A 9,826-nucleotide genomic window follows, 5' to 3' on the forward strand; every position below is an offset into this window, starting at 1 on the left:
ATTAATTTATATTTCATCTTACTATTTATGTTAGTATATAATTAGCTTTTTAATACCACGAGATGAATCATGGTACCAAAAAGATGCTATGTCATATGATAAAAAAAATTATAATTGATAGGATCGGTATAAAGCATAACAAAATTATGATTAAAACTATAATTTGAATATTAATATTAAATTTCAAAATAATTTATCCTTCAAATTGTTAGAGAATAAAATCAACTTAAATTTTATTCTACGATATCATGAAGTGTAATATAAAAAATATCTAGATGCTGATTTTATGATTAGAAGACCTAACTCTGACTTTATTATGATAGTAGATTTCATTTGATGGACATCATTATTTTTTGTGCGGAGCTTAAATGAACATAGAAGAACTTTAGATACATAAAACTTGTGTGAGAAGCTAGCCATTTTCTTCCTAAGAGAGATTCATCCACGGTGATTGATTGGATTTTGAGATGAATTTAATATATAAATACTCATATTTTATTGTTTGATATATGGAGATCAGCAGATCATTGTTTTTCTTTTAGTATTAAGTATGTGTATCAAGAAGCAAATAATGTTGCAGAGCGAATGATCTCGTTTGTTGCAAATTATTTGGTGTTATTTTTTTGGAGAGATTTAAATATTTTTTTTATATTTTTATTATATTTTATTTTTTTATATAATATAAGTTTTCCATCTTATCATTATATATATATATATATATATATATATATATATATATATATGGATACTAACGGCATGGCACATGCATGAGAGAACGGACCCAAGGCTGTCTGCTGTTATGATGAGGAGACGCTCCCAGGACCATCGCAGCGAACGAATGCTAACCGACCTGTGTCATGGCTCGTATCAAGGGGCACGTCCCCCGAAACACCGAATATCTTCGCTCTCATGAAATTATCGTGAAATAACGAGAATAATGAAAGAGTAAGGACAAAAACTGGCGTTGGGTTAGAACCAGCGTCCTCTGACCGTGAGTTAGATGTCGGAAAAGGGCGGGGCCCACGAAGCGTGGATGGATATACTGAGAGCTTGGAATTGAATGGCAGCACGCATCTTCGGTTATGTGCATGGTTTTCTAAAGAGTGCTTTTCTAAAATAATATAAAAAAAAAATTTATTTATATAAATAATATAAGTTTAAATTTATTTATCAATTTGATGTAAAAATTTAAAAATATCATTCAAAATAATATTTTATTATCCACATCACCCACCTCCTAATTTTCACATAAACTATATGAAAAAAAAATAATAAAAATATTATTTGATATGATGTTTTTAAAAATGTCATTCTAAATGGCGTTTATAAAAACACCGTATCAAATGATATTTTTAAATTTTTTCAAAAAAATAAAAAAATGATCAAAAAATAAAAATTTTAATTTTAAATTTTTGAAAAAAAAATTATGATTTTTAAAAAAATAAAAATTAATTTTTTATTTCAAATTTTACTTTTCAAATTATCTATTTCAAAAAATATGAAAAAAATATTATTATTAAAAAAAATTAAAAATCAGAGTCACCTCGAAAATAAAGATAATGTAGTGAAGCTCGTTCTGAAATGGCGTTTTCTATTTTTTCTCTAAAAAAAATGAAAAAACATTAGAAAAAAATAAATTTATAATTTTAAATTTATAAATAAAAATTTATAAATAAATAAAATTTTTAATTTTGAATGAATTTTAAAATATAAAAATTTAAATTTTTAATTCAAATTAAAAAGATAATTTTAAATTAATATCTTCTTTTCAAATTAAATTTTTTTAAAAAAATCTAAACAAAAATCTTAAAAATTAAAAAAATTAAAAAAATCAAAGAAAAAGAAAAAAAAGAGAAAAAAATATGAAAAAAATAAAAATTATAAATTTAAATTTAAAAAAATTAATTTTTTTTATAAAAATAAAAAAATAGGAAAATTTTATAATATTAATTTTAAATTAAAAAAATTAAATTTTTAATTTGAATTCAATTTTGATAAAAGAAAAAAAATGCCATAAAAAGTGAAAAAAAGAGGAAAAAATGTGAAAAAAAATTATAAATTAAAAATTTAAAGAAAATAAGAATTTTAACTTTAATTAAAATAAAAAATATCATTTCAAATTATTTTTTTATTTTAAATTATTTTTTAAAAAAATATCTGAAGAAAAGAAAAAAATTGGTGTAAAAAAATAAAAAACACCATAAAAAAAGAAAAAAAGGGAAAAGAATAGAATTGAAAAAAAATAGGAATTCTAATTCTAATTCAAAAAGAAAATTTTGAATTTTGAATTTTAAGAAATAAAAATTCTAATTATAATTCAAATAAAAAATATCATTTCAAAAAATTAAATTAATTTAAATTTAATTTTTTTAAAAATATTCTAAATAAAAAAAATACCTAAAAAATACCAAAAAGATAAAAATGAAAGAAAATTAAAATTATAATTTAAAATTATAAAAAATTTAATTTGAATTCCACAAAAAATGCCATAAAAGAAGTGAATAAAAGGAAAAAATGGTAAAAAATTAAAAATTATAATTATAAATTAAAAAAAATTAACTTTAATTCAAATAAAAAATTATCATTCAAATTACTATCCATATTTTTAATTAATTTTATTTATTAAAAAATCACATAAAAATAACTAAAGAAATTTTAAAAAATTTAAAAAACCATTAAAAAAAGAAAAGAGAAAAAAAAAAAGGAGAAAACGCCAAAGGGAATGGCGTTTTCTTCCTCTTCTCCCCCTTCTTCCCCCTCTTCTCCCTCTTTTCCCTTCTCCCTCTTCTCCCTTTTCTCCGACAATCTCCGATATTTTCTTCTCTCCGACGGCACGACGGCGAACTCCCGACGGTGGTGAGTTGCCTCCTCTCTCTTTCCTCGTCCTCTCTTTCTCCCTCTTCTCTCCCTCTTCCTCTCTCTCTCTCCCTCTTTTTCGTTGGCTGCCGGCGTCAGAGGGCCGGCGGCGGGCCGCGCGCTCCGGCGGCGGGCCAAGAGGGTCGGCGGCAGTTTGGTCAGATTCAAGGCATCCCAGAGCAGTTTGATACCAGCCAGGGACTTCATCGTATTGATCGACGAGGTAGAGCTCATATTGACTGGCGTATCAGACATACAGTGTACATCGATATTTGGGATGCATGTCGAGATCACATTGTTCATGGTGATCCCATTTTGAGAGGCCGTTCATATACCAATGACTACATGACTAGGTTTTTTAGTATTACAGTGCGAGTCATTGGACAGTCTCGATATGCAGTTTTTGGATACGAGGGCGAGAGTTCTGCTATGCGTCTTTTGGTAAGACTACAAAAATTAGTTTATGTTATTTGTATTATATTTTTATTTTATATTTTATAATATATTGACTGTTTTATTTTTATTTTGTAGACTGATTCCATGTCGGGTCTTGTGTTGGATGCTCGTCGTGCTTTATCTACGACTGATGAGGACGAATGGATTCGGATACTGCATGAGATAGAAAGAACAAGTTCTGAAACATTAATGGTGATTGGTGTTGATCCATATAGCTGTGTGCCTTGGTATGGAGCAGTCGATGTGCCAGATATGAGATATACGCCGTCACCATATGTTCCACATATACCATTACCGCATATTCCACAAATGTTATCATTAGATGCTACACAGATGCCACCATCTTTTGATCCACAGATAGCAGCACCTTCTTCTTCCTACATCCCTTAAATGACATCATCGGATACTAGTTGGCCACATGAGTATGATACTTTCTTTTCAGACCCATCCGTGTATTCAGATGAGAGGGTTGAGCGGGTCGTTCAGTCCGTAGATAATCCGACAGCATCAGTTATTCCTGAGCAGCATGACCAGCAGACCTCCTCCACTGATATAAGGGAGGAGCCGTCACAGCAGGAGCAGGAGCAACCGGTGAGGACCTTCCTGAGAAGGTCCAAGTGACCACGGACACCACGACGTCCTTGTGGGACTTAGTCTTTTTTAGATTTGTACTTAGTATTTTTGTAACATTTATTGTACTATTTTTTGTACGCTTGATATTTTTATTATATTTAATATTATTAAATATTAATTTTATTTTATATTATTTAATTTCAAGTGATCGGATATTATGCTTTGTGGATATGGATACACATACTCAAATGTGTCTCAGAACATTAGGAGGAAAAAAGTTATGCTAAAAGGGCTATAGAAATTATAACGTAAAGTTATGCAAAAGTTATTTCAAGTGCGGTACATTTTCTCATTTTTTTTTCATTTTTTACTTCTTTGTTTGAAATATTTTTTAAAAAAAATAATTTGAAATGAAAAAAATAATTTGAAATGATATTTTTTATTTCAAATAAAATTAAAAATTTAATTTTTTTAAATTAAAAAATATAATTTTTATTTTTTTATTTTTTAAAATATTTTTACTTTTTTTGCTATTTTTTTTAAATTTTTTATTTTTTTACATATTTTTTTCAAAAAATTAATTTGAAATGGAGAAAGTAATTTGAAATGATGGTTTTTATTTGAATTAAAATTAAAATTTTTATTTTTTTATATTCAAAATTATAATTTTTATTTTTTTCTCATTTTTTTTATTTTTTTATTGTATTCTTTATTTTTAAAATTTTTTAAGATTTTTTTTAAATATTTTTTAAAAAAATTAATTTTGAATGAAGAAAATAATTTAAAATTATTTTTTTATTTTAATTAAAATTTTAAATTTTATTTTTTAAAATATATTAAAAATTGATATTTTTATTTTTTTTATTTTTTCTTCTTTTGTGATATTTTCTTAAAAAAATTAATTTGAAAAGGAGATTGTAATTTGAAATGATGATTTTTATTTGAATTAAAATTAAAATTTTTATTTTCTTAAAATTTTGAATTATAATTTTTTATTTTTTTTAAATTTTCAATTATGATATTTTTAATTTTTTTTATAATAATTTTTTTCAAATATTTTTTAAAAAGATAATTTGAAATAAAAATTTAATTTTTATTTTTATCAAAATCATAATTTTTATTTTTTAAAAAAATTTAAAATTAAAATTTTTATTTTTTGGCCATTTTTTTCTTTTTTTCTTTTTTTTGGGAAAATTTAAAAGCGCCAAAAATTTAAAATTTAAAAGTACCATGAAAGAGGCCAAAAATTTAAAAAAATAAAAAATAATAAAAATTATAATTTTAAATTCATTAGCGTATAAAATTTTTAATTTTAATTCAAATAAAAGACATCATTTCAAATTACTTTTTTCATTTCAAATTAATTTTTAAAAAAAATTAAATAAATAAAAAAATCTTAAAAAAAATTTATAAAAACAAAAAAAAATTGATAAAATTGAAAAAAAAATAAAAATTATAATTTTAAGTTATAACAAATATTAAAATTTTAATTTAAATTCAAGAAAAATAAAAAAAATGCCATATGAAAAGTGAAAAAAAAGTAAAATTTTATTTATTTTTTTAAATTAAAAATTATAATTTTTATATTTTTCATAATTTTTTAATATTTTTCTCTTTAATGGCACTTTTTTTTTATTTTTTAGTTTTTTTGACATATCTTTTTTAAAAAAACTAATTTGAAATGGGAAAAATAATTTGAAATGATGGTTTTTATTTGAATTAAAGTTAAAATTTTTATTTTTTTAAATTAAAAATTATAATTTTTATTTGGCTCTCATTTTTTATTTTATAAATTTTTTTATAAATTTTTTTTTTAATTTTTTTTTCATTTTTTACCATATTTTTCTTTTTTTTGTGGGGAAAAAAATGCCAAAATATATGGCGATTTTAAAAATGCCATTTGGAATGACGTTTTTAAAAATGCCATCCAAAATGGTGTTTTTAAAATTGCCATATATTTTGGTATTTTTGTTTTTTAATTTTTTTTTCTACGTAAAAAATATGATGAAAAATAGGGGATGACATGGCCATGGGAAAACGCCATTCAAAATGGCGTTTTACCCATTTTGCATCATTCCAATAAATAAGTTTAAAATGAGATTATTTAGATAAATAATTTTTTTTATATTAATTAAGAAAAAAACTTATTTTTTAGAACACTAGCATGGACTAGAACTCGGCACTAGTTGCAGCGATTTCTCGTGCGATATCGAGAGGGTAACTAAAGTTTGGTTTGTCTTATGATGGATTTATCGAGCATTTATGGTCATAAAGAAAGACATCTCGCATGCACCGCGGTTCAGCTCACCGCATAGGTGAGCGAGACGAGTCAATGGTTGGGGACTCGAACTTTTCATGGGGATCGCGAGGAGGTCAGATTCGTGGTTGAGGCCGCAACTGATTTAGCCAGGGTTAGGCTCAAATCTTAGGCTAAATGTTATTACCAAATCTTAGGATGTTGCCCGTATATTCGGTGACTCGTTTGTCAATCAGATTCTCATTATTTTAATTTCAATCCAACCATTATTAGGACTTAAGGGTATCAGGCCGCTCCTATTGTCCCAAAGCACCCATAAGAAATCTGTACGAGAGATGCAGGCCTACAGCAAGTGTTTGTTCATCTTAAGATGAGATTCTTTTTCTGAAAATTTATTTGGAACCAACTCCCGATATGAATGGTGCTTGAGAGCAGAGATATAAAGATCCCGACGTTCTGTTCTATCTACAGACTGAATAATGAGTCGATGGAGCATGCTCTACCGCACTGTCTGAGGGCGAGATTGATTTGGAGACAGATGGATGGCCCGAAAGACTAGTAGTGGTTCCTGATTGGGCCACTTTCTGAAGATGATCTATCGATGTACTGCTAAAGGGATGACTTATGCTTTGAGGGAGAGGGTGGCGTATGTTGCCTACCAAATCTAGCTCTTTAGAAATAAATTGATCTTCGAAGCGGAGATGATGTCTGCTAGATGGGTGCTCGAGAGAGCCTTGTGTTTGACCATGGAGTACAGTCGATTCGAAGCTACCAATCCTCTCCTTGATATCTCCAAATCTTGAGGCTCCCTTGCTGCTTCTGCAGCGAGCTGAAGAGTTATTCTCATCTCCTGAGAATCCCCATCTTTGGAGTCTGTCAAGGTTAACTTCGATGGCAATGTCAAGGATGGCAAGGGTGGCGTAAGATTTGTTATCGGGGGACCGAATGCCATACTGCTTGCGGTAGGGGGTTCGCATCTCTTTGGACCCACTATCTCAGAAGTGGAGCTCCATGCCATCTGGACAGGCATCATTTGTGCTCGACAAGAGTTGCGGACAAAGCGAATCATCATTGAGGGTGACTTTGCGACCATGATTAGTTGATCCTGGATGAGATGACGAACATGAACGATCATCCACTCCTTCAGGATATTCGTTTGTGTATTCATGATTGCGTGGCAGTGCCGGCTCAATATATCTATCATGATGCAAATAGCACCGCCAACTGGATCGCTTCCTATATGGTGGAACATACTGGCCATTGGATCTGGCGTCAGAATCAGGCCTATCCACGGGTTCTACAGGATATTTTATTTTCTGATCTCATGAGGTGTATCCATATTAGATTGATATGAGCATCCATTTAAAAAAAAAAAAAAAGAAAGAAAAGAAAAGAAAAAAAAAGCAAGCTCAACTCTCTTCGTGCGCATGCGAGAGAGAGAGTTTGCACGGATTGAGTATTGCAATTATGTTATCCGCATAGAATTCCAGTTGTATCTTTCGTATGAAAACATGATTGATCTTTTTTTGACATCGATCATTAAATTATGCTATGCACAAATCTCCAAGTACTTATAACCCTTTCATTCATCATCGAAGTGACCCAGATATAATACAATGGTGGATTGATGTAGCATGAAGTGAATCCTTTTTTTGCACAAAATATTCAAACTCTGTTCATCCATGTATCATAAAGCACCTATTTTAACCATGGCAATCATGCAACATAGATGGTTCTAATTGCTGCACTGGACTTGATCTCTAGTTGATCCTCAAAATATAGAGGATTCTTACTTGAGAGAGTCCAGCTATTCTATTTCGAAAAAATTTCTTTATTCTGTATGATATACTGATAGAAGGCTTTGTCGTTAACCATAAGCACCATGTCTTAAGGTCCTGGACTTGCAATGTCACAATGTCAGATTGCTAGCATTTGGCACCTAAGATTCAGGCAACAAAAACACAATTGTGGTTTTTCTAGGAGGAGATGGATTCAAGATTTTCATAGAACAATAATCATTAAAGAAGCTTTTTACTTGAAGACATATCTTGAATTATTATTATATATGTATCAAAGAAGCATGCGGTATGTATTAAAAAGTCAACGAGTATATATCATTAGGTTATGTAGTGTGTACTGATGAACATGATGTTTTATAAATCATGTATTAATTTATTTGAAGGGGTGTATTGAGTTATTAGATGACTAATTTGTTAAGCATGTATCACTTAACCGTATAACAATATATCAGTAAACATCATGTTTTAAAAACTATGTATTATTTTATCTCTCTCTCTCTCTCTCTCTCTCTCTCTATATATATATATATATATATATATATATATATATATATATATATATATATATATATATATATATGTATGTATGTATGTATGTATGTATGTATGTATATACATAGATTTACTAGATGACTAATTTGCTTAATGCATATTATTTAATCATGTAATTTGTGCCGATAAAAAAATATTTTAGAAATAAATAAAGAGGATTCATGTATGATTTCTTCTTCTTTTTTTTTTATCAGGAACCAATAACTCTATTAGCAAGAAAAGTCTCTGACTTTTGGACTTCTGCTTTAAAATAGATGCTAGAGAAGGCATGACCAAATAGGAAATCTGTCCCATATTTTCTTCTTTAATGCTTGTCCCATATGATTTTTATTCTTTTTCTTCGGATCCATTAGGATTCAAATCCTCTTGGAATCATCACAATTGAGCTAAAGAGGCATGCCGATCATTCAATGTGCATTATGCATCTTAAATCAAGCTTACAAGGAGGAAAGATGCAGCCATTCAACTTGATGGCATGTCAACTTAAAACATGGGCCGGAAAAAGTGGTTTGAAAAATAATAGGAGTGGTAGACCGGCCTAAGTTTCACCCAACTCCACTAAAGTTTTACCATCTTTTGCTATACCGGACTTAAGATATGCTGGCTCGGAACTTTACATGATAGCTAACCCATTCAATTTTGGTGCTGTCAAGCTTGCATCACATTCACCGAAACCATAGGATATAGAATTGCTGTGAAAATTATTTTCTACACTGCATGTATCATATAGCCATGCATGCCATCAATCAGAGTCGCCTTTCTATTTATAAATTTATTCATTAAGCACATATCTCTAGGTACTGTTATAAAAATGAGTGATTATGATTGATGATGTGCATGGCCAGATGACGCGTACGGTGTCCGAAATATTTTTGAAAAATAATAGGAGTGATAGACCGGCCTAAGTTTTACCCAACTCTCCTAAAGTTTTACCATCTTTTGCTATACCAGACTTGAGCTGGGAACTTTACACGATAGCCAACCGACTCAATTTAGGTGCTGTCAAGCTTGCATCACGTTCGCTGGAACCATAGAGTATAAAACTGCTATAAAAATTATTTTCTACACTGCATGTATCATATAGCCATGCATGCCATCAATCAAAATCGCCTTTCTATTTATGAATTTATTCATTAAGCATGTATCTCCTTGTATCATTATAAAAATGAGTGGTTATGATTGATGGCGTGCATAACCAGATGATGCATATGGTGTCTGGAATATTATTCTCCTCAAAGCTAACTCATAGTAGTATAATTGAGTGACGTGAATGAGTTTGGGTATGATTGGATCCATTGCGTTAATCCACTCAACTGATGGGTTGAGTTTAGGC

Source organism: Elaeis guineensis, chromosome 5, assembly GCF_000442705.2.
Source record: "Elaeis guineensis isolate ETL-2024a chromosome 5, EG11, whole genome shotgun sequence".
NCBI lineage: Eukaryota > Viridiplantae > Streptophyta > Magnoliopsida > Arecales > Arecaceae > Elaeis > Elaeis guineensis.